This window comes from Hyperolius riggenbachi, chromosome 5 (genome assembly GCF_040937935.1).
Source record: "Hyperolius riggenbachi isolate aHypRig1 chromosome 5, aHypRig1.pri, whole genome shotgun sequence".
Taxonomy (NCBI): Eukaryota; Metazoa; Chordata; class Amphibia; order Anura; family Hyperoliidae; genus Hyperolius; species Hyperolius riggenbachi.
In genome coordinates, this window is record NC_090650.1 from 406,829,755 (window position 1) to 406,853,261 (window position 23,507).

At 42.5% G+C, this 23,507-nt stretch overlaps 1 protein-coding gene across 13 annotated transcripts in view; it reads right to left on the reverse strand.

The window, feature by feature from the left end:
- Nucleotides 1–23,507, reverse strand: part of TRPS1 (transcriptional repressor GATA binding 1) — a 415,290-nt gene that overhangs the window by 270,451 nt on the left and 121,332 nt on the right. Inside the window, exon 1 of one of the 13 annotated variants that reach the window (XM_068237939.1) lies at nt 10,768–11,026. The exons of 11 other annotated variants lie outside the window; for them this stretch is intronic. The gene's annotated coding sequence lies outside the window, so the exon portion shown is untranslated. Of the gene's footprint in view, nt 1–10,697; nt 10,728–10,767; nt 11,027–23,507 lie in introns of those variants that run through there. One more of the 13 variants, XM_068237941.1, reaches the window with a different exon arrangement.

The window sequence follows — 23,507 nt, forward strand, 5'->3', positions numbered from 1 at the left end:
ACCATTCATAGTAAAGGTAGCAACAAAGTTTGTATTAAAGGCCCTTCAGATCCCAAGAATACATAAAACTTGAAGGGAAACACTCCTCTTGATGCACTAAAACTAACATTAAGCAATAAAAGTAAACACAGATCAAACTGGGAATGCGTCAGGTTATTGTTAAAACTCGACAAGAATGTCCCCTAAAAAATAAACATTGTCTTACAATGCTGAGTCTTCGTTGTCACCCTTGACTCAACCCTCTCCTTCACTGCTTCCATGAAGAACATCACTTAATATTGCTAATTGCACCTTCTCCAAAATATACCCCCTCCTACATCAAGAGATCATCAATGATTGTGTTATTATGTTGATAATGCATAAGTCACGTTGACCTTGTATGTGCCAATAGTTTGCAAATGGTTTAACATTCTTTGAAAAAACAATAAAAAATTGTCTAAAAAAACAAAAAACAAACTTCTAGTACCAAATCCTATAATTTCTAACTTCAGCTTCCAGAATATGCTCTTATCTAGTAACCAGTCAACAAGACTCGGGCCTCTACAATCCATTATAAATGCTGCAGCTAGATTTCTCCTCACATGTTGCTCCGTTTTTCAAATCTTTATAATTCCAATTTATCTCCAAATGAAGCTTGATCTACTATATTTCACCTTCTATCATTTCACAGCTTCTCTCTCAGTTCTGTTTACGGTCATTTACACAAATACACCTAAACTTGCCCCTAATGGCCAACTAGGGTCCTCCTATCTCATAACCACGGCCATGGCTGCTAGACTTCCTTATAGAGCTTCCGTTCTCTGGAACCTCCTTCCTCTTTATCAGAAGTGCCATCCTTAACACATCAAATGCTGGCACTGGCCAATTCCCCCTTTCAATTTGTAGTTTGAAAGGGGTTAGAGCCTTTGCCAGTATGTTACTGTTTTGAAAAATCTTAACACTTTCTGTCCCTGTGACACCAAAGGCTTGAATGTGAATTTGGGTGTCAGAAGGGAAGGAAGTGAATAACAGCAGACAGAGAAGACTACTATGTCTTCCCAGCTCTGCCAGGAAATGTTTTCTTGCTGTCTCTAATCACATGATTAACAAGATGGTCCATGGTAAATGAGAGTATATTTTTCATTTTCAAAATTCCAAAAGCCAACTTCATCACTAAAGATTATTTCTCATTTAAGACAGTGGCTTTGTGGTAAGCACTCTTGCCTTACAGCATTGAGTCCCTGGTTCGAATCCCAGCCAGGGAACTTATCTGTGCAGTTTGTATGTTCTCCCCGTGTCTGTGTGGGTTTCTATTAGGCACTCGTTCCACCACGTTTCCTCCTTCCGGCTTGAAAGAGGAAGCGCGGAAGTGAGTGGTGGAACGTGGCTTTCATTACGCATATGACGCGTAATGAAACGCCGACGTCCCAAAGACTTCTGGGTAAGTTAACCCCCCATCCCGCGGTCACACATGAAGTCATTAGACTTCATTAGAAATCCAAATCCGTCTGGACTCGAATGCCCATGCCTGGTGTTTGCCCATTGTAAAATCTATCCTCTCCCTGATATACATTCTGAAATGTCTCACTGGTGGTGACATTTTTAGTTCTGCCAGGTGATCTGTATGGAATGTTCGTTACTGAAAGTTCTATGCACAGAGGGAGATACTGCTTGCTAGGCAGTTGGAAAAAAAACATTATTTCCTACAATGCAACGAAATTCACAGATAAGCAAGCAATTTGTCAGGGCCATGGTCATGACATCACACTGTGTGTGTGTGTGGGGGGGTGGGGGGGGGGATACTCTATTTGACAAAAGGTAAAGATGTCTCATGGAAAAGGGGGTATCAGCTACTAATTGGGATGAAGTTTAATCCTTGGTTACAGCTCCGCGTTAAAGCAAGTAGGGTGTTCCTTTGGCCTGCTCCATCCATAAGCCAGAAATGAGGATCATACAGCAAGAAAGGGACTTGTGCACCTCAATATTTAGACATCACTCTCATAATGTAATTAAAGCAACTGTACATCCTAACAAACTATAACATTTCAGCCTGTCGTATTTCTGAGTAGGGATGGTCGGAAATGCCCATTTCCCATTTCCGTTTTTGCATTTTTTTTGTCATTTGTTGCATCAGAGGATCAGAAACGCGGAACTTTCAATTCTGCAGAATCCGACAATCCTCCCTATTTCTGAGTCAGGAGTCACACTTTAAACCCGCCGTAAAAAATAGCGGTATAGCAACAAGATACCATGGAAACAAATAACGACATTTGTACAAAGCCAATAACATAAACAATAGAAAATGAAACAGCAAATGCGATTAGCGTGAAGACATATTGTATGCTTGAGCAGCGCCCGAAAGCAGCCACTGACAATCCATTAAAGGAATGAAGTTTAGCATCGGTCTATCCAGTCCCTTTTTTTCTTTTTAATTTCAAAGGACTGGACTATAACTAAAGAAGCTGTACAAAAGGACTGCGGTAGAGAAAGAAATATAGATCGACCAGCCACCCACATCCATCTCCTTCTTCTAATTCAATGAATGTCAATAGGAAGTAGAGAAAGACTTTAAACCGGTTCTGGGACAATTGTCTGATCAGTTTAAACCTTGTACTGAATGAATATCACTAGCTGTACTGTCAGGACGCTATAAGACAACCATAAATCATACAACTAAGAATAGAGAGAAAAATATTCCTTCCGTTGTTGACTTGCCTTTCGAAAATAAAAAATAAGAGAAAGGATTTCACTAATGGATTAGTCTGGTGATCCCTCGTCCACATTTCTGCAAAACTACCGAGATTCCATATATTACTATAAATCATGTAAATCATAAAAGTGGATCAAGCCATGAAAAAGAAAGGTGATTTTCATAATAAGCCTTTTGTACACTTGCTGTACTTCTCCCAGTTTATACCAGGGGTGTCTAAATCAAATAAAAAGTGGAGCGAAATTGAACACTGGTGCCTAGTGGGGGGCAACCTCAATATCTACTGGCCAACTTCCTCCCTTATTATGTTCCCTGGAGTCTAATGTTTCCCTTCCAACCCCTACACAGTTCCCAGGTGTCTAGTGTCCCTCCTCCCTCCCCTATACAGTTCCCCGGTGCCTACTGGCCCTCCTCCCTCCCCTATACAGTTCCCTTGTGTCTAGTGGTCCTTCCTCCCCTATACAGCTCCCTGGTGTGTAGTGGCCCTCCTTCCTCCCCTATACAGTTCCCTTGTGCCTAGTGGCCCTTCCTCCCCTATACAGCTCCCTGGTGTGTAGTGGCCCCCACCCTCCCCTATTCAGTTCTCTGCTGTCTACTGGCCCCCACCCTCACCTATATAGTTCCCTAGTGTTTAGTGCTTTCCCCACCTCCACTTTATGGCTTGCCTGGTGTTCTAGAGCTTCGCCTTCAATATAGCTCCCCTGGTGGTCTAGAGCGGGGCAAACATAATGCAAAGTGGGGAAACCACCCGAGGGCCAAATTTATTGGCTCCGAGGGCCAGATTTGGCCCACGGGCCAGAGTTTGACATGTATAATGTATACCTTTGTTTACATCTTTTAATAACTTTTATGAGATGTGTGCACCTATGTTTCCTGTAATCACCTGAACAGAAGCTCTGAGGCTTATATTGTGAGCATTCATACAGGAGTGGAGAGCATAATGATGACTCATCAGTATGCTGCTGCCCCGCACAGTCCAAATGAGCATTTACTGACATGTTCAGGTAACGATTCAGACAGTTTTCTGGCTGTGTTGCTTGGCTGGACCATCTACAACCCTCTAAGTCACAAGTCCGGCAAAACTAATACCGCAGATCATTCGGAAGGAAGGTAATATTTCACGTTATACAAAGTATTTTATTTGTGCATTCAGCTTTTTGTCCTGAGATTAGTATGTTTTTTTCCCGTAAACACAGGACTCAGTCTCAGTTCTACACAATTAGTCCAGTTTTTACGGTTGTCTCTTCGCACACCATATGGCCGCAGCTGCCACCGCCATCCCTTCAGCGTTTATCGCACAGACAGGACTTCAGAAATGCCTTTTTAAAATAGAGATTCTTTTTCCAGGAAAGATTATCACCCCCATTCTTCAGGAAGACACATTATATAAACAGAAGCGCATAAGGAACTTTTGCGCTAAAGAATCCATCCGCCATCAGACCGCGAGCGAGGCAGGCAAGCAGAGGAGGCTGGGGTGTTGGGACAAATACGGATAGCGAATAAAGAAGTTGTTAATGATCCCAAAACTAAAAGAGTGGATTTAGGGAACACCTATAATCACTAAGGGCCTTTTTCCACCAATCACAAAAGGAAAACACAAACGCAAGGGATTGCAAGTTTTCATCAATTGTTATGCTATTGCAATTTTGCATTTATCCAGCATGAATTAGATAAGTGGGTAAAATCACTCCAAAAAACGATTGCGATTTATAGAAAATCAAATTGCGATATTGGAAAATGACTTTTCACGATTCCTATGTTAAAGTAGCAACTCTTAGCGATTTAAAAATCACTCGTGTTTTGCGATTTGACGCAAATCTCTCTCAGTGGGAAAGGGCCCTTAGGCAGGGTTCACAGTCACTAATGTGCGTTTTCCAAATGAGTGAAAACGCATTTGCCGCACATCTAATGAAATCCGATGGAAAAATCACACTGCTGCTAAAATTCACATTTTTGAATTTGTGAAAAAAACATAATTCCTGAAGCATAAATTTGCACATCGCATGCAACCAAAGGTACTACTGAAATCACTTGTGCGGTTTGACAAATAATCCATTTTTGTACCTTCTCCGGGGAGCACAGCAGCGCCTGCAGACGTCAACGAGTACCAAAAATAAACCCTGAACTATCCGTCAGCTCACATCTTCAGGTGGAATCCTAATGGTTCCCCTCCAACCTCTATACAGTTCCCCGGTGTCTAGTGTCCCTCCTCCCTCCTCCCTCCCCTATAGTTCCCTGGCGTCTAGTGGTCCTTCTTCCTCCCTTTATGTCTAGTGGCCCCACCCTCCCCTGTTCAGTCCCCTAGTGTTTAGCGCTTTCCCCCTACCTCCCCTATATAATTCTCTGGGGTTCTAGGACTTCACGTCCAATATAGCTTCCCTGGTGTCTAGAGTGGGCCAAACATAATGTGAAGTGGGGAACCACCTGAGGACCAAATTTAATGGAAAATTATACTGCTGCTAAAATTTATTTATTTGCATTTGTGAAAAAAAACATACTTCCTGAAGCATAAATCCGCACATTGCATGCAACCAAAGATACTACTGAAATCATTTGTGTGGTTAGACAAATAATCAGTTTTTGTATCTTCTCCGTGAAGCACAGCACTGCAGACGTCAACGAGGGCCGAAATAAACCCGAACCATCCCTCAGCTCACATCTTCAGGTGGAAGCCGCCTCATTTTTTAACATTAGCGGCCCCTGCGCCTCAGACGAGCGCCGCTTCCTTCCGCTATTAATAATTATTAGCGCGCCATTAGCATTTATATTCCGCTCAGGGCGGCTTTTGAAGTTCACAACGTACTCTCTAAAAGTTTGCTTGGTTATTTACAAAAAATTAATGACGCCTATTTATCAAGCCGGGAGAATGTCAGTTTTGCTGTTAAATATGAAAAATTCCCCCCGTAAATGTCAGCCGGGCAGCATCTTGTAAACAATGTTTTAGAATGCATGATTATGCGCGGAGCTGCTAATTAAGAGGACAGGCTGACACCAAAGGAGAGACGTGGCCATTTTTTTTAAAGCTTTCTGTTAAAGAGCATCGCCAGTGACAGACACGAGGCTGTTTTGTTTTCTATGTGCCCAGAATGAAACCCAGCAGCCTATGGTCATTAGTAAAAAATGAAGAGAAGGTAAAGGAAGGTGCAACCGCCAAACAATACTCTGCCTATTGGCATTAGATATACGTTTCATTAGGGTGATTCTCAAAGCTTATCTGGTATATCATCTCAGCTTACTGAAGGAGGCAATACATCTTGGTGGCCGATCGACCAATCGATTTGATTATTATAATTGGAATCAGATTAAAACCGGTGCTGCCAAGTGCATGCCCAACCCACAAAGCCGAATTAATCGGTCGGACATGCTGCAAGGTGTAGGGCCGACTTGCTCAATTAGTGGCGTGGGGGTAACAGCGAGCAATATTGGGACGCACGACACTCTCTTCCCCCTAATGTGCCTTCCCGGGTGCCCAATGCACCAGGGCTGTGGAGTCGGTACAAAAATCTTCTAACGCCAACTCCGACTCCTCAGTTTATGAAACCACCGACTCCAACTTCGACTCCGGGTACCCAAAATGGCTCAGACTCCTCGACTGACTCCTTAGTCTTACCAGTAAGCAAGGTTACAGAGACGCCAGTAGTGTAAAAATAGATAAAATTCTTAAAACAAGGGGGTCGTTGGTGGAACCACCTCCTCAACACAAATACAAGATAATGTATTACACTTATTCAGGACCGTTCCAGAATACAAGTGTTATACTCCCGTATATAGCCTGATGAAGTGGGCTGAGCCCGCGAAACACGTTGCAATCAAATCGGAGTATGTAAATAAACTTTTTTCATGTTGATAATTCAACATTATCTTGTGTTTGTGTTGAGGAGGGGGTTCCACAATTTTATCTATTTTTACACTACTGGCGCCTCTATAACCTTGCTTAAAAGTTGTGCCCACCCCTGGTGGAGGGGATTTGGCCCCTTTCTTCTTCTATCTACAGAGAGCGTCTTCTTAATCTGGGTACAGGTCTAATCTCCCCACCTGCTTCTATAGTGGTTACCTGGAAGGTAACCCCGATTTGTGTATATCATTCTTACAGTTCACTCCTTCATTCTAATCTTCCAGTACAAACTGCACCATATTGGGCTCTCTGTGTCTCCCTACCCTACTAATACTTACCAGGGCTGTGGATTTTGTACATAAATCATCCGACTCCCGATTCCTACTCCTCAGTTTACGAAATAACTGACTCCGACTCCAGGTACCCAAAATTGCTCCGACTCCACAGCCCTGCAATGCTCTCTATATTTGTCTGTGGCCGCTGCTGGCTCCGGACACTGTCCTTCATCCTTCATCCATACATGCTTCCCCTGTGGTTGCTGAGTAACGCGTGTGTGTGTGACATTGCTAAACAGGAAGAGCCGAGATTCAAACCCAGGTCTCCTGTGTCAGAGAAGTGGCACTGCCTGGATCACCCAAGGCGATCCAAAAAATGGATTGGAAAGGGTTAAAGCAAACTTGTAACATCCACGAAATCGCGGTAAAATACGCATGCCAAAACTGCATGCGATTTCCCTATAAAATACATTAGCGGCGATTCGCATAGCGGCGTGCAAATTCTGAGGGCTCTCCTGTGCAGATTTCTCCCGCACAGAAATATGCTCAGGATTACTAACAAGTGAAAACAGGGCACTTGTATTGGCTATGCGAATCCGCATGCGGACAACGCATGCGGATTCGCAATAGTGGAAACGGGCCCTCATACTTTCAGCCATAGCCCCTGAACAAGCATGCAGCAGATAAGGTGTTTCGGACATTATTGTCAGATCTGACAAGATTAGCCGCATGCTTGTTGCTGGTGTTATTCAGACACTACTGCAGCAAGATAGATCAGAAGGGCTGCCAGGCAACTGGTATTGGTTAAAAGGAAATAAATATGGCAGCCTCCATATTCTCACTACAGTTGTCCTTTAAGAGACACCAGAGTTATTTACCAAAACATAAAGGAAAGCGTGCCCTCAAAAAAAAGAAAAGAAAATGCATTTATCAGCAAATCTGGGTGGCTTGATCCCTGTCAGGAAAGATTCTCTTTCCCATTCAGATGACTCTCACCCGTGGTCTGTCAAATTCCCACACAAGCAATGATAAATTTCAGTAGGCCAAAACGAAAATGGTTGACACGTAAGATTACAGAACATTTCAAAACATCCAACCTCCTCTTCATTTGATTTATAGCCTTTGCGGAGAGGGAGAGAGAGAGTGGAAAGCGTTGAAGAGAGGTCCGTCAGGCTGGCAGGAGAAAACTGAGCGCTCAAGTGGTGTGTTGAGAGATCTGAAAATGAGGTGTCAACCGTGGTGCTGGGTGGTGGAGAACCGGGCCTGGAAACTGTGAAGTGGCGTACAGTCAACACTTTCTCAGGCACAGATGACGGGAAATGCTCTGCTGGTTGACATTCAGTCCTCATGCAAGAACGATGTATCATTTGGTGTGTGGTTATAAACCATAAACAATTATTTCCTCTGCTGATGCAGCCCAGCGTACTGAAACCTCATGCTGAGACCTTGTTACTAGCGCTGCCTTTCATCTTCTGATTTTCTTACGTAACTTTATTGACAGTGGTGCACTGGCTGTCCAGCTCATCCAATCTAGGTAAAAAAAAAATTGTATTTTAGCGGCGTTCAGGAGTGCCACGATGCAAGAAAAGTATGAGTACAACTATAAAGAAAAACTCTGATCTCCTACAACATTCCTGGCATACATACACTTTCAAAACCTTAACGTCTTAGTTCACCCCAGGGGGATATCTAGAAATGAATAGGCCACCCAGCAAAGCTTTGTATACAAAAAGGGTAAAGCGGTACCCAGGTAAAGATAAAATTAGGTTGAAATCAAATAAAATGTCCAAAAATTAGGTGGCTTACCTCATTGACGATAGTCAAATAAGACAATGAGATTAATTATGCACAGGCAAAGCGTTTCACTGGTCTGAGCCCGCTTCCTCAGGCCAATACAGGTGCTGCTGTACCAACAGCCAATAGTATTGAGCGCTTCCCCTACGGTTTCCTCTGGGGTCACATGGTGGACGCCATTGTTACATCCAGCTGTTTTTTACCTAAGAGAGCGACCGTATCCAGTCCCGTTGGGACACCCCGAGTGGAGACAGGTTCAATGTCTCCGCCTGCCTCAAGTGGTTGGTTGCCGCTATTGCAAACCACCTTTGTATCTTCTTTTTCATTTTATACACTATCCATTGGCTACTAACGAACTGCACTATTTGGGCTCCCATTGTCTCTGTGTCTTTTTTCCTCAGGGTGTCAAGACACCCCACTCTTCCACACAGCTTTGTATAACACCCCTCTCCCCATGTATTAAGTATCCCTCCTGGTGGTGACAACAGTCTGAATAGCGGTAGATATAGGCAGCTCCAGGCAGTGGAGGAGGACAGCGAGGGACCCGTCAGCCTAAATGGGGCTGGAGGAAGCCCAAGGTATGTATCATTTTTTTAATATCCCCTGTCTTAGGTTTCCTTTAATACAGAGTTTGTACATTGTTCCTCTCCTCACCCTACCTGCTGGAAGCCACTCTGTCATGCACCATATTGTCCCTCCTCCCCTCTCTATAGCAACAGTACATGTCACTCAGTTGTAGCTGTATGAAGTTGTGCACAGAACTGTCACCCCAGAGATCGGGTCCAGATCAATGCATGATGTTATTGGCAACGCTGCTGTCAGCATGAACAGCGAGGAGCTTGTGTGTCTAAACGGGACTTTAGCGTGAAATAGATTTAAACCGGCACCATTCGCCCAACATTTTCACTGGAAGTCATTCAAGCACTTGTCAGCTCGCACTTGGCAACACAAACAGGGCTGACACACAACCTCATGAAAGGCTTTAATGTATGAGGGGTAAGACAAACACTTGTGTGTAGACATTTCTTCTCAATGAATGTGATCTTTTTCTCAATAAAACATCCACAATCTGCCTCAAAGCAAATCTGCAACATCACAAACAAGGAACAGACTAAGGTTACTCTCAGAGTGCTGCTACCTTGTGGCAAAGAAGGACGATCTGGTAAATGGGTGGTGGGCTGATGTCAAACGTATCAGCTGATGGGCAGTAGATTGGATGTCAGAGGCAACACTAAAGGCTCATACACACATCAGACTATAGTCTTTGGAAAATGAAAGATCACAGACCAATTTTACCCCCCTTCATGTAGTATGAGAGCATTTCTACACAGTCTTTTCTATGGAGCTGAACTCCACATCAGGAAAAAATCTTTGCAAGATGCTGCACACAAACATGCTGCACACACTCAAAAGATCTGTAGCTGCAAAAAGATCTGTTCCTGCCAAAAATCCATTCCTGCAAATTGCAATGATAGTCTATGAGATCTGCAGATCATCATACACACATGATTTAACTGACATTCATCTGCAGATCAGATCCACCAGGATGGATTTTCAGATCTGCGGATGATTGGTTGATCTGTAGATGATTGTCAGTTAAATCATGTGTGTATGATGATCTGCAGATCTCATAGACTATCATTGCAATTTATAGGAATGGATTTTTGGCAGGAACAGATCTTTTGCAGATACTGATCTTTTGTGTCTGTACAGCATCTGTGTGTGCTGCATCTTGCAAAGATTTCTGTCTGATGGGGAGTTCAGCTCCATAGAAAAGACTGTGTAGAGTATGGCTCTCATACTACATGAATGGTGGTAAGATTGGTCTGTGATCTTTCATTTTCCAAAGACTATAGTCTGATGTGTGTATGTGGCCTAAGGCTTGGCCCCGTTTGGAACAGAGCAAAATGGCCCGTTTGGATCAGAGTTGACCAGCTCAGCGTCTGCTCTGCTCTGTTTTCTTCTCCCTTACGAGTTAGGAGTGGGTGCATTTACAACATTGGTATCTAGAAGAAATGCATCTGTTCTCCACTTAAAATGCAGCAGGTCAGAACTTTGTGTTGCAGTAAATTAATCACATTTTTAATCCCAAGTTGAAGCGGACCTTAACATAAGACCAATTTTTTGTGTTTTTCTGCTCTGCAAAAATAAAACGTTCCACTGCAAAAACGTACCAAGCCTAAAGGAGTCCACAAAAGGTGTGATTTTGGCAAACGATCAACCTTCCAATCCAATAATTGTGATCAGAAAGAAATAATTACAAATAATTGATTGACCCCATAAATGAGATTGAAAATACAATCCAATCCACAATAATACGATTGTTGGTTGTCAACTGGCATCATCAACCCTCTCCAATCCGATCTCAGTTATCAGACTGGAATTGGTCAATCAGCTAAACTAGGACAAATAATAGCCACCGTAGGAAATGTGAGTATCCGGTAGGGTTATACAGTAAGCTGAGGTTAGATGTCAGTTAGGAGAGTAACGGTTAGGGGGAGGTTAGCTTTCTATGCTAGGGCTAGAAATATAAGCTTAAAGGAGCACTATGGCGAAAAATTTTAAAATTTAAAATATGTGCAAACATACACAAATAAGAAGTACATTTTTTTTCCAGAGTAAAATGAGCCATAAATTACTTTTCTCCGTTGTTGCTGTAACTTACAGTAGGTAGTAGAAATCTGACAGAAGCGATAGGTTTTGGACTAGTCCATCTCTTCATAGGGGATTCTCAGGGATTTATTTATTTTCAAAAACACTTAGTGAATGGCAGTTGCTCTGTCCAACTGCCAAAAAACTGTGCAGCGAGCAGGGAAGCTGGCCAGCATCATTGTTTAAATCCTTTTTAGGGAATATCTTTATAAAGAATAAAAGCCTTGCTGAGAATTCCCTGTGAAGAGATGGACTAGTCCAAAACCTGTCGCTTCTGTCAGATTTATACTACCTACTGCAAGTGACAGCAACATAGGAGAAAAGTAATTTATGGCTCATTTTACTCTGGAAAAAATGTACTTCTTATTTGTCTATGTTTGCACATATTTTAAATTTTACAATTTTTCGCCATAGTGCCCCTTTAAGGAAGGAATTAACATTAAAGAGGAACTTCAGCCTAAACAAACATATTGTCATTAAGTTACATTAGTTATGTTAATTAAAATAGATAGGAAATATAATCTCTTACCCACCCTGTTTTAAAAGAACGGGCAAATATTTGTGAATTCATGAGGGAAGCTATCATTTTGGTTAAAAGGAGGTGACCAGGACTATGAGACACAGTTCCAAATGTCTTGTGCCCTGATCACCCGCTCCCAGGTGCTAAGCAATGAGAACAACAACATCAGAAATCCCTTCATGCTTTGCACAGCATCAGGGTAAAAATCCCTGGGCAGTTTTCTTTGATGTGGCGGAGCTTAGCTTCTGTGCAGCTAAAAATGAGGCTTTGGTAAGAAAACAAAGTTCTGATGCTGTGAAACTGTTAAAGAAGCACCAAGCCTTTTCAGTGCCGCTGAGTAAATTTTTTAGTCTGAAGGTTCACTTTAAGGGGGAGGTTAGGATTAGGTGTCAGGGAGCCGCCCTATCAAATTTGAGGTTAACACCATTTTCTCTAAATGAACACCGCCCTTGTTCAAGTTTGATTCCCCTAAAGCTGTTCCTAGACTGTGGAGTATGGACAGTGGACAGTGATGAAGATTCTTCAGAGTTCTCTGTATATTATACGTAATAAGTATTTTAATTTGCGTTTGGTCACAACCAGCCACTGAGTTCCATGCAGCAAATCAACAAAGTACTTCAAATAAAGAATGACAGGACAGCAACGAAAAGCAAAGCTTGTCAGAAGCAAATACAGTATAACCACAAACTTACACAACTCTGTATTGTCTTATTCAAAATTCAAACTCTGCATTTGAGATCCATCCATAATGCTTCAGAAAAGCAGGTCAAGTGTTAAACAGAAACACCTGTATACACAAACCCTACTATTATATTTATTTAGAATGCGCTGCTTAATCATTCTTCACAGGTTACACGGGACAAGAATAGACTATGTATACTGGTGTAGAACAAGCTTTCTCAAAGGCTCTCCTGCCAACAGGTCACATGGGTTACACAGCCCTATCAAATTATGCCATGCCAAACACATTTCAGTAGCTTCACAGGGACTTGACCTATTGCAGCATGTTTTGGGTTTAAAGAGAACCTGAACTGAAAATAAAAAGTCAAAATAACCATACACAGGTCATACTTACCTCCTGTGTAGTCTACTCCACAATCTCTTTATCCTCTGTTGCGTCCCATTTGTCCACTGTGATCAATGGATTTCTCCGTCCTCCATTGTAAAAATGGCCATTACCCCATAACAGCTTCCTGGTCAGCGCACTGTTAAACTGTAATATCACCCACTTGAGCCACAGGGAAACATGGACATTACTTTGCACATTCAGTTGTAACTGACAGCTGCTGATATATAACTGACAGCAACTGGTATATTTCAGTTCTGACAAAATATTGTCAGAACTGAAAGGGATCACTGTAAGAAGAAAATGGTGAGCCTCTGAGAGGAACTGGCGGTGAGGTTTGTATGTAATATTCATTTGCAGCTACGTCATGTGTTTATTTTAAATAATTTTACTCACTACAGGTTCCCTTTAATAAAGCAGCCATATGTCTATACTGATTACCCATCAATCAGGTTACATGACTGTGGTCTCCCTGATCCTCATAGCCAGATTTCAAGCAAGGCTAAAAAAGGCCATGGCCTAGGGGACAAGAAAGCAAGAGGCGGGCAGCAGGCTGGCACCCTCTGGGAGTTAAACTGCCAAATATGGGGACCACAGCAACAAGTGCCTGACCAAGCTATTCCTAATGCTGGCACTGCACTCTGCTACAAACTGGAACATTTGTTGTGTAAGCACTGCTGAGGCAGACAGATAGGACAGACAAACTCCTGGATGTAGGTACAGAGATTGACCCACCTGAAAGAGAATGAATAAAAACAGCCTGCCCACTGCTTGGTGAGGGACTAACCAAGAGGCACAATAGATGAGGAGAGAGACAAGGACGGGACCAGTAAAAGTGTTTGTATGTGGGGAGTGTTAGAAAGGGGATGACTGGTGATAGTGGCCTTGGGCAGTACATAGTACAAATCCTGCCCTGCTGATCCTATCTAGTAGGAAGGACTGTGTGTGTAGCCAACAACCATCTCCTGCATCTGCTACAGACAGGTAGTGAGGCTGAGTTTTCTAGCTACTGCATGCTCTTGGTGACAACACTCATCTCTGAGTAAAGTTGAAGAGCTCGCAATCATAGGGAAAAGACCGCTACTCCCTCGGTAGTCATCTCCCATCATGCTTTGCAGTGAAATCCGACACCTGTGCAGCATGTTCAATAGCTGCTAATTACCGACGTCAGAAGTTTGGAGGTTTGAGCCAGTTAACAGCGAAGACACTGGGGAAACATTGACAAAAGGACCATTTATAACTTTAAAAGCTGTAAAAACACAAAACGACAGACACGTGCTTTATATTTCAAGTTTGGTTTACAACTGTAGTTGGGATTTAATTGCATAAAAATATTCAGGATGCTTCAGTTTCACTAATGTCTTCAGTAAGATGGTGTCAGGGAATCTGTACTTAATCTTGTCCTTAATAGAATCTACATATAAGTTTTAGAGACGTTCCGTAGGAAGTGAAAGTTGAGTTCTAAAGAAAAGTCATGACATTAATAAGACCCCATCCACCATGAAGACAGTCGGAGCAGGTGGTACGGTTTGATAGATGAGATTTCAGCGATTGTCCACATCTTTGATCTCCAACCTCTTTTCTTGTGCCAGATGGAACAGGACTAGACTTCTCTTATCTCTCGTGGCTTACAGAGATTTGTATTTATCTTTTCTCAGATGGTGGGGAGAAGCTGAGCAGAGATGATCACCAGCAAACAATCCTACGTCCTGACTAAGACCAGATAACACAGACAGTCCTCTAATATGAGGGGGGCTAAGAGCGTATAAACAGTTTCCCAAAGTTTTCTTTTCCAGATCTGCAAACCTCTTCCTCCGTTTTTTACCAAATACACATATTTGTGTCAAAAACCTCACAAAAATACCTTTCTTTAGACCTAAATTGCTGTTCTGTTATGTGCTTTCGCATAGCTCAGCATCTGCTACAGTCCAACTTTATTTGTCACCAAGTAATTTGAGTGAAGATGTCAAACTCAGGCGCACAGCGTTGTGCCGCAGTTACAGCAAATAGTACAGCCTTTCTCAACCTTTTTACCCTGGAGGAACCCTGCAAATAACTTTTGGATCTCGAGGAACCCCTGCAAACAATGTTTTAATCTTGAGGAACCCCTGCATTTATTTTTCCGGAGGCGTGGTCTTTAAAAGTAGGTGAGGCTATTAATTTCCCTTAATCCTATTACACTGCCACTCATTATACTGTGCTCATTATTATTCTGACTCCCAATTTAGTGCTTCTTTTTACCGTACCTCCTATTATAATGTGCTCTATTGTACTTCCCCCCACGATGGGGGAAAATGCCAAGGAACCCCTGCAGAGTCCTCAGGGAACCCTGGTTGAGAAAGCCTGCAATAGGATATTGCAGCAAGTGATATGGGTTTTGACTTCATCCCATTCAGTAGCCGATACCCCTTTTCCTGCGAGAAAGTTGTACTTTTTGTGCAATGAAAAACAAAAGTTTGCTTTCTTATAACAGAAAGAATTTGCGATAATTCAGGTTGGAGTGAGCTTGAGATGTCTCCCAGAGCACCACTGCTGAATATATGCAAATTAACCATTGTACCCTTAGAAGCTAAACACACCTCCAGAACCGCTAGAATGCAATGATGTGTCAGCTTGTTAATTTGTACAGAGCCATAATAATCCAACATGCATACAAACTGTTTCGGGTTGTTTGACCCTCATCAGTGCATGGCATGGATTAATTTGGCTCTATGGAGTAAGGCTTGTAACACCGAGAGGTACAGACTAACCAGCAAGCTCATGGTGACCCAGAACTCATTGGAGTGTGTGGTTCACCGAGGACATCATGTGGCTGATATTTAGGTGAAACCAACCCACAGCGTGATGTCATGGCCACGGCCATGACAGTTTCCTGTCTGTGAGCTTCATTGCATTGTAGGAGATAACAGCTGATGCCAACAAGCAAGCAGTGTCTTCACCTTTGTGTAATATATATATATATATATATATATATATATATATATATATATAGATAGATATATATAGATATATAGATAGATAGATAGATAGATAGATAGACAGACAGACAGACAGACAGACAGACAGACAGACAGACAGACAGACAGACAGACAGACAGATAGATAGATAGATAGATAGATAGATAGATAGATAGATAGATAGATAGATAGAGAGATAGATAGATAGATATTTATTTTAGCTTATCACATTTTGGTTGAGAGTGTTTATAGGCAAGGGCTGTTTATGTTGTCTGTTTCTTTTTCTTGTCTCCGCAAATATAGATGATGACCTGCATACTCAAGGATCAAAAAACCAAATTAATTATACAGGGATTATCAATCGTTTCTGGAGTAGTTTCTATTTTTTAACTTCTCACTATGCAATGTCTTGGTTTATTTTTTCCTCCCCAACTACTATCTTTTAGGTAAATTCCTCTTTATGAGTTCAAAGGTTAGAGAAAGGAGAGTTAAAGGGGTGTTAGGATGAGAGCTATGCTTTAAACCGATCGGGTCCTATTCTACTGAGGAATGCTGCAATTCTAGGAGACTCAACCTGAGTGCAGTAGGTAGTACAGGAATGAGCGATCAGTGGGCTCATCCTTCGAAATGTCCAATCAGAAGTCGAGGGAGGAGCTTTGGCCAACTGCTGAGGGTGGACAAATGTGGGCACAGATCTGATCTACATCACAGGACTAGTCAAAATAAATGACTGATCTTTTCACAGTTAAAGGGTTTTGTTTTATAAACACATACACCATATTGCATCTGATCTGTGCATTACGTGGAGTGCCTTATGGCATATGAATCAGACGGGGAGAGTAAGGTCATTATACGCTCGCCGTATTCCAGCCAGATATAAAGCCTGGTGATTACAGCGCCATTCCAGGGTGACGCATATCCTTCTGCTGCTGGAATTCTTTTAATCAAAGGGTGAATTACCCGCAACGCATATTAAATTACAGCCATTTTCCTTGTCATCCCATTGTTGTCCTCCCCGCCCCTTCATTAGGACCATTTTCACTGATTTAAAATAAAAAAAATGAACAAGATAAAATGAATTAATGCCATAAAATACGCCGTGACTCAGGAAGCAACATTAAAAGGCCGCTAATCTGAAAATGCAAAGAGCTCTCCATAAAGAGGAGTCACCGCATTACTAATCCTACAAAGCAGCAGGATAAAAGACTTAATGTTGGTCTATATGGTTCCTATACATCGCCTCTTCATGGTGGCCAAGACCAATTATCATCATCATCATCATCATCATGTGACGAACAGAAGGGCTCTTCCATACTGATTCACTTCTTAACCTATACCACTGTGCTTCTTATTCTTATCATGGTTTTCACTTAGCAAATTTTCAGAAGGTAGCAACGTGTGTTATGTAGCACTGTATAGGAAACATAAAAGGAATAAGCAGCGCCCAAGATGAACAAAACTAGTAGAACTCACAAATAAAGGTTGCAACAAGGGCAACCAACCGTGAAGGCTGGTGGAGATTTTGACACTGTTTCCACTCGGGTGATCTCAGATGATCCTAGTGTGGTTGCTCTATAGAACAAATTGCTATTGGATGGCAGCTGAACTGGGCAACTGTGGACCTTGGTCCCTCCAAGGGAGGGTGAGAATCAGCAGTAGGGTGTACCGTCATTCAGCTCACCCTGTGCCAAAGTGACCAGGCGGTGAAAATCCATGTACGCGCGGGAGACACTTGTATGCAAGCTAGATTCTCAGATTGAGCGACCATGAACGGTCACTTTGTCTCCGGACCTTTAGGCAGACTTGATGACAGGTAGTTAGTTTTGAAGATGTGAATTTTGAGGGAATGTTTGAATGTGGTAAAGATAGGGGACAATAAAGGGAGTTCCAGAAAAACGGAACAGCTCTGGAGCAGTTAAAGTTACATTCTTTTATGATGCGATAAGAAAGCAAAGGTTGAGTACGGTACTGTATGTGATGTTCTTTTTGTTTGCAGGGACAGGATTAACTTTTGGAAGTGTATCCTTCCTTTGTCTGAGCCAGAAACAAAGAAAAGACACACACCTGAAAGTCAATCCTTCTAGATATTGTTGTCACTGCAACTAAAAAGAATATTGCATACAATACACAACCTTTGTTTTGGTGCTACAAGTACATTAACGGACCACAATCAACCATGTAACTACATAATCTGGGCCCTGGATAAATGAAAGAAATGTTACAGTTGCATAGCAATTCCTGCAAACTCAGATCCACAGGTTCTAATAATCTAGTCATACCCAGAGTACACCTGAAAACTTTTGGTCCCGGAGCCTTCTGTCATGCCGCTCTTACATTATGGAACTCTTTACCTCAACAGATCAGGACAGCTCCATCCCTGGACGTGTTTAAATCCAGACTGAAAACCCACCCGTTCAGTTTGGCATTTGCAGAAATACAATTTAATTTTGTTAATGCTTCATCCTACTACGAATTACTAAATCTGAGAGAGCCTAAGCGCTTTGAGTCCTATGTGAGAAAAGCGCTATAGAAAATGTGGGACTACGTTTCCACTGTAGCGTCGTGTAATCGTGAAAGATTTTTCTGCTTGGCGACAATTCGCATGTACATTTTTATGCGTTTTTATGCTAATTTTCGTATGCGAAAATTCGTATTAGTTAAATATAGAACATAATCTGCCTAGTAACAGCTTAGTCATGACTGCTGACAACTTCCTGTAACCATGGATCTAATGCAAATTTTCGCGCAAATAATGCAAAAATTTGCATTGCTATGCGTTGCCTATGCAAAACATTGTAATCTTATCATACAGGATATCCGAAAAAATAATGCAGGACCTCAGATACTTTCACGCGTACGAAAATACGCATTGAATGGAAACAGCCCCATTCACTAACATTAGTTGCCAAATCAATGCACATTTTCTGAGAGAAAAATCTGACACAAAACGTACAAGTGCAAACCCAGCCTTATTGTTATGTGTGAGGTCAAGAAAGTAAGTGGAACAGGAGCTATTGAGGGACTACGGCTCTGTTCCACTTGAGATTCTCCGCTATGCTACACGGACAGTAAATGGCTCCAATTTTATAAATAGGAGCCGTGTTCACTTGTCACTCTGCAACAGATCCGCAGGATCCATTGCAGTAAGTGGGCCGCACCACTGTGCAGTTCCCAAACATCCCGAACCAGACGGATGCACTCTCCCATATAGCCTATGGTGGAGCGCAACTGCCCCGAGCTACAGCCAGACCATCGGAGTGGACATTACACTGTCCGCTGCCGCTGATCCGGCTCAAGTGGGAACCGAGCCTTAAAGGATACCCGAACTGATGTGTGACATGATGAGATAGACATGTGTAAGTACAGAGCCTAGCACACATATAACTATGCTGTATTCCTTTTTTTCTTTCTCTGCCTGAAAGAGTTAAATATCAGGTATGAAAGTGGCTGACTCAGTCCTGACTCAGTCAGGAAGTGACTACAGTGTGACTCTCACTGATAAGAAATTCCCCTTTTTATCTCTTTCTTGCTCTCAGAAGCCATTTTCTGCTAGGAAAGTGTTTTATAGTTGGAATTTCTTATCAATGAGGGTCACACTGTAGTCACTTCCTGCCTGAGTCAGGACTGAGTCAGCCACTTACATACCTGATATTTAACTTTTTCAGACAGAGAAAGAAAAAAAGGAACACAGCATAGTTATTTGTGTGCTAGGCACTGTACATACACATGTCTATCTCATCATGTCACATGTCACTTCGGGTATCCTTTAAAAGGCAAAGCACAGAAGCTTGACATTGACTCTGAGGTGAAATAGAAGCCTATGTAGAGGTTTGCCAGAGAGCAGTAGCACATTTAGATGGGGGGAGGATAGATAAGACAAGAGGTCAGAGACTTGTTAGTAGAGTAGCAGATAAGAGGACTTTTCACTGCCTGAGATGTGTGAGTCTGTCTGATGGTCTTTGAAGATAGGAAGTGATGTATTATGTAAATGCTGAGCAGGTGGAAGTGAGAGGTGAACCACTGGGATGCGATGAAGGTGACACAAAGGTAGCATAGTCTGCTGGGGAAATGACAGCTATATACATGTAGAGAGATGTCTCTGGGTGGTTTTAATGGTGACAGCATAAAGATCACTGGCTCAACTTTGTGCAGATTGAGATTTAGCTATCGGTCAGTCATCCATGCTTATTGGCTTATAGATAGACACTGAAAGTTTTCCAGGATAGGAGGGAGTTACATCATAAATGAACAGGTTACTCTGAGTGTTGTTTATATACAGGTAAGACAAAAAAGAAATCATTGAAAAACAATGAATAACACATAAGAAAAGAGATCTGGTGCAAAGACTGAGCCTTGGGGGAACACTCACAGACAGTGAGTAGGAGAGCAAGAGTGATGTTTAGAAATAATCAGTGTGATGCAAGTATTCTTGATTTTCATGCAAATAGCATGCAGCTTGGAAATGAGCCCAAGAAATGTAATAGCTACATAATCTTTTTGGCTCTGTCCCTAGCGACATGCTTTTTGTGAAACCTATAATATACTCCATCGGAGCTACCATTACTCTTCCCCCACCACAGAAACAGTACGTGTTGTTCGGCTGTAGATGAGCCACACGCCTGTATAACACAGGTGCCCCGAACTGTTGCCTTAGTGATTGGGTTTCAGTTGTTACGGGTAACTGAGCATGTGTACACAGGGGTAACTGAGCATGTGTACACACAGGTAATTGTGCATGTGTACGCACGGGTAACTGAGGATGTGTACACACGAGTAACTGAGCATGTGTACACACGGGTAATTGTGCACGTGTACACACGGGTAACTGAGCATGTGTACACACGAGTAACTGAGCATGTGTACACACAGGTAATTGTGCACGTGTACACACGGGTAACTGAGCATGTGTACACACGGGTAACTGAGCATGTGTACACACGGGTAACTGAGCATGTGTACACACGGGTAACTGAGCATGTGTACACACGGGTAACTGAGCATGTGTACACACGGGTAACTGAGCATGTGTACACACGGGTAACTGAGCATGTGTACACACGGGTAATTGAGCATGTGTACACACGAGTAACTGAGCATGTGTACACACGAGTAATTGTGCACGTGTACGCACCTTTACAAAAGACTTTGAATGAATGACGAGATAAATAAGCGACTAATTAAAGAAGGAGCAGTGTCCTGAATATTGATATAGTATACGGTGTAGAGTAGCAGAGTGTAGTAAGCGGTATCAATTCCAGAGATGAGATACTGGAAAGGAGGGGGACATCCACTGTGTGGCTTGGCTCTCCATTCACATGGAAGAGCGGAAGGAGTCATCTTTACTCATTGCACAAGACGAATTGCCTCACAGCTGTGCCTTTTATCTCAATCAGTGCTCCTCTCACACATGTTCTGTCTGAATGAAAACAAAAAGAAACTCTTTTTCCTACCTTCAGTCTCTAATGATAACCACATTAGAATATCTTTGACTCCTCCCTACATTCATCGCCTAACGTTGGGCTCGAACAGGAAGCACAAATACTGAGGCAACACTCTTTTTTTAAAGGAAGACGGTCATGAAGAAAAAAAAATATAAATAATGCTGAGATTCTGAAACTCTATTGGGTCCCCTACTCATGTATGTAATGTGTGCTTTAAAAGGGACCCTGTAGTGGATGCCAAGTAAATAAATCCACTACTAGATCCTGAAAGAGACGGCTTTACTAAAATTACTGCTGCCAGCTGAACAATGCAGCCAGCTGAACACTGTGTTGCAATTCATCCATAGCTTGGTGGGACCAGCAGCTTTGCCAAGTCTCCGTGGTAACTTCTTCCTTGTCCCTCCCATCTGAGGAGTCATGCTGTCTCCTCAGTGTGTGCAGACACCAGACAGCTGTTCTGTGTGTTCAGTGCTGTCCAGAGGAAAAGGGCTGCAGACAGCATGACTGAAGGTAAGATGAGAAGGAGCTGTTGCCCTAAAGTTCGGGCCACTGAGGAAGGGCATTAGCGGTAAAACGTTTGGTTGTACCCCTGGCTGTGATTGTTTTCCATCACTGAAAAGGGATGTTCCCAGCCCATCAACTACAGGTCTACAGACTGTAGCTGATTTTCATCTCAGTTTTCTGTTTCAAGAGCTTCACGATTTAGTAGCTGATACTTATACTTAGATCCACTACTGGGTTTCTTTAAAGGAAAGTGAACTGAGAGGAATAGTGTAACTAAACACTCTATCATGTTCACCCTGCAGGGAGTCATGGGACCCCTGAAATGCGGCAATCTCTGTTGTGTGGATCTCAACTACATGCTCTTCATGTCAAGCTCATAACTATCACATTCTGCTTCAGTGCTTGTTCTCAAATGCTGGACCTTTTTCTATAATGTACATCCTCAGTAGGCAATAATGAGATGCGAGAGGCAAGTCTGGTGCAGAAGTAGGAATGCACATATTAACCCAGCCCCCCCGAACCTGGTCCCTCACCACAGGTGTATCTAGGCGTATCTAGAAGGGTGCAGGCATGGCTCGTGCCACGGGCGCCATTCCTGGCCCTGTGCTGCACCCCATGCATGCTCCTGTGCTAGGCTGCAATGCCTGTCCCTGTGATTCCCCGTCACTCAGACCTCAGATCAGAATAACTCTGTCATCTGGGAACCATGGCTACTTATTTTATGTATATAGGGCAAACTTGGCTTAAAGGACATCTGAGGTGAAAATAAACTGATGAGGAAAACATTTGTATCTATCCTCCTTCTCCTAAAATGACCTTTTTTAGATATCCCACAGTTTTATTTTACATTTAAATCTCATTTTTAAGTTTTTACTGTTTTATTGTCTCTGCTCAATGACACCTTCACTGAAGTATGCCAGAGCTCAAATCTATGAATTATTGACTGTTTGTATATCTTTCCTGCTCCAGGAAGCCATTTACTGACATGAAAGTATGTTATGGCTGTAATTACTAATCAGTGAAGGTTATGCTATACTCTGACCCACTCCCGAGCAAGATAGAAACTGTCACTCGCATACCTGATCTTTAACTCTTTCAGACAGAGAAAGAAAAAAAGAAACACAGCATAGGTATTTGTGTGCTAGGCACTGTACATACACATGTCTATCTCATCATGTCACATGTCACCTCGGTTGTCCTTTAATGTTCAAAAAGAGAACAGAGAGGGAACAAGAAGAGATATTTCCCAAAAAAAGTAACTTCAGCAATATCCCGAGCCAAAAACCACAGGCAACCATAACACATGTACGCGAGATGCTGTTTTAAGAGGAGAAGGGGGCTCTGACTGGGGGGGGGGGGGTAATTCCAGTTTTTGCCATAGGCTCTATATTACCCAGATATAACCTCACCTCACACAAACAACGTCATTCCGTCATCAGGACATGCTGTGATGATAGAAATCTGACACCTGCTGAACATTGCTGTTCCTCAACATCCCACCCTTTCTGTAAATGACCAGTTTTGTCCAGTTCTTCGAATCAGGTATCTTTTTCCCTCGGAGGCCCTGCTGACTGCCTGAATCAGCTTTATTCCTCTTGTCGCGTTGTTCATCAATTTACGGAAGGTCGGCAACCCTGATTATTCTCACGAAGACGACATAATGACCCAAACTGAGGGACATTTATCACAGATAACAGAAAGCAATTTATCAATGGAGATTATGAGACACCACTAAATAGGCTGACAAACTCCATTAACAGGTCAGCCCACCCT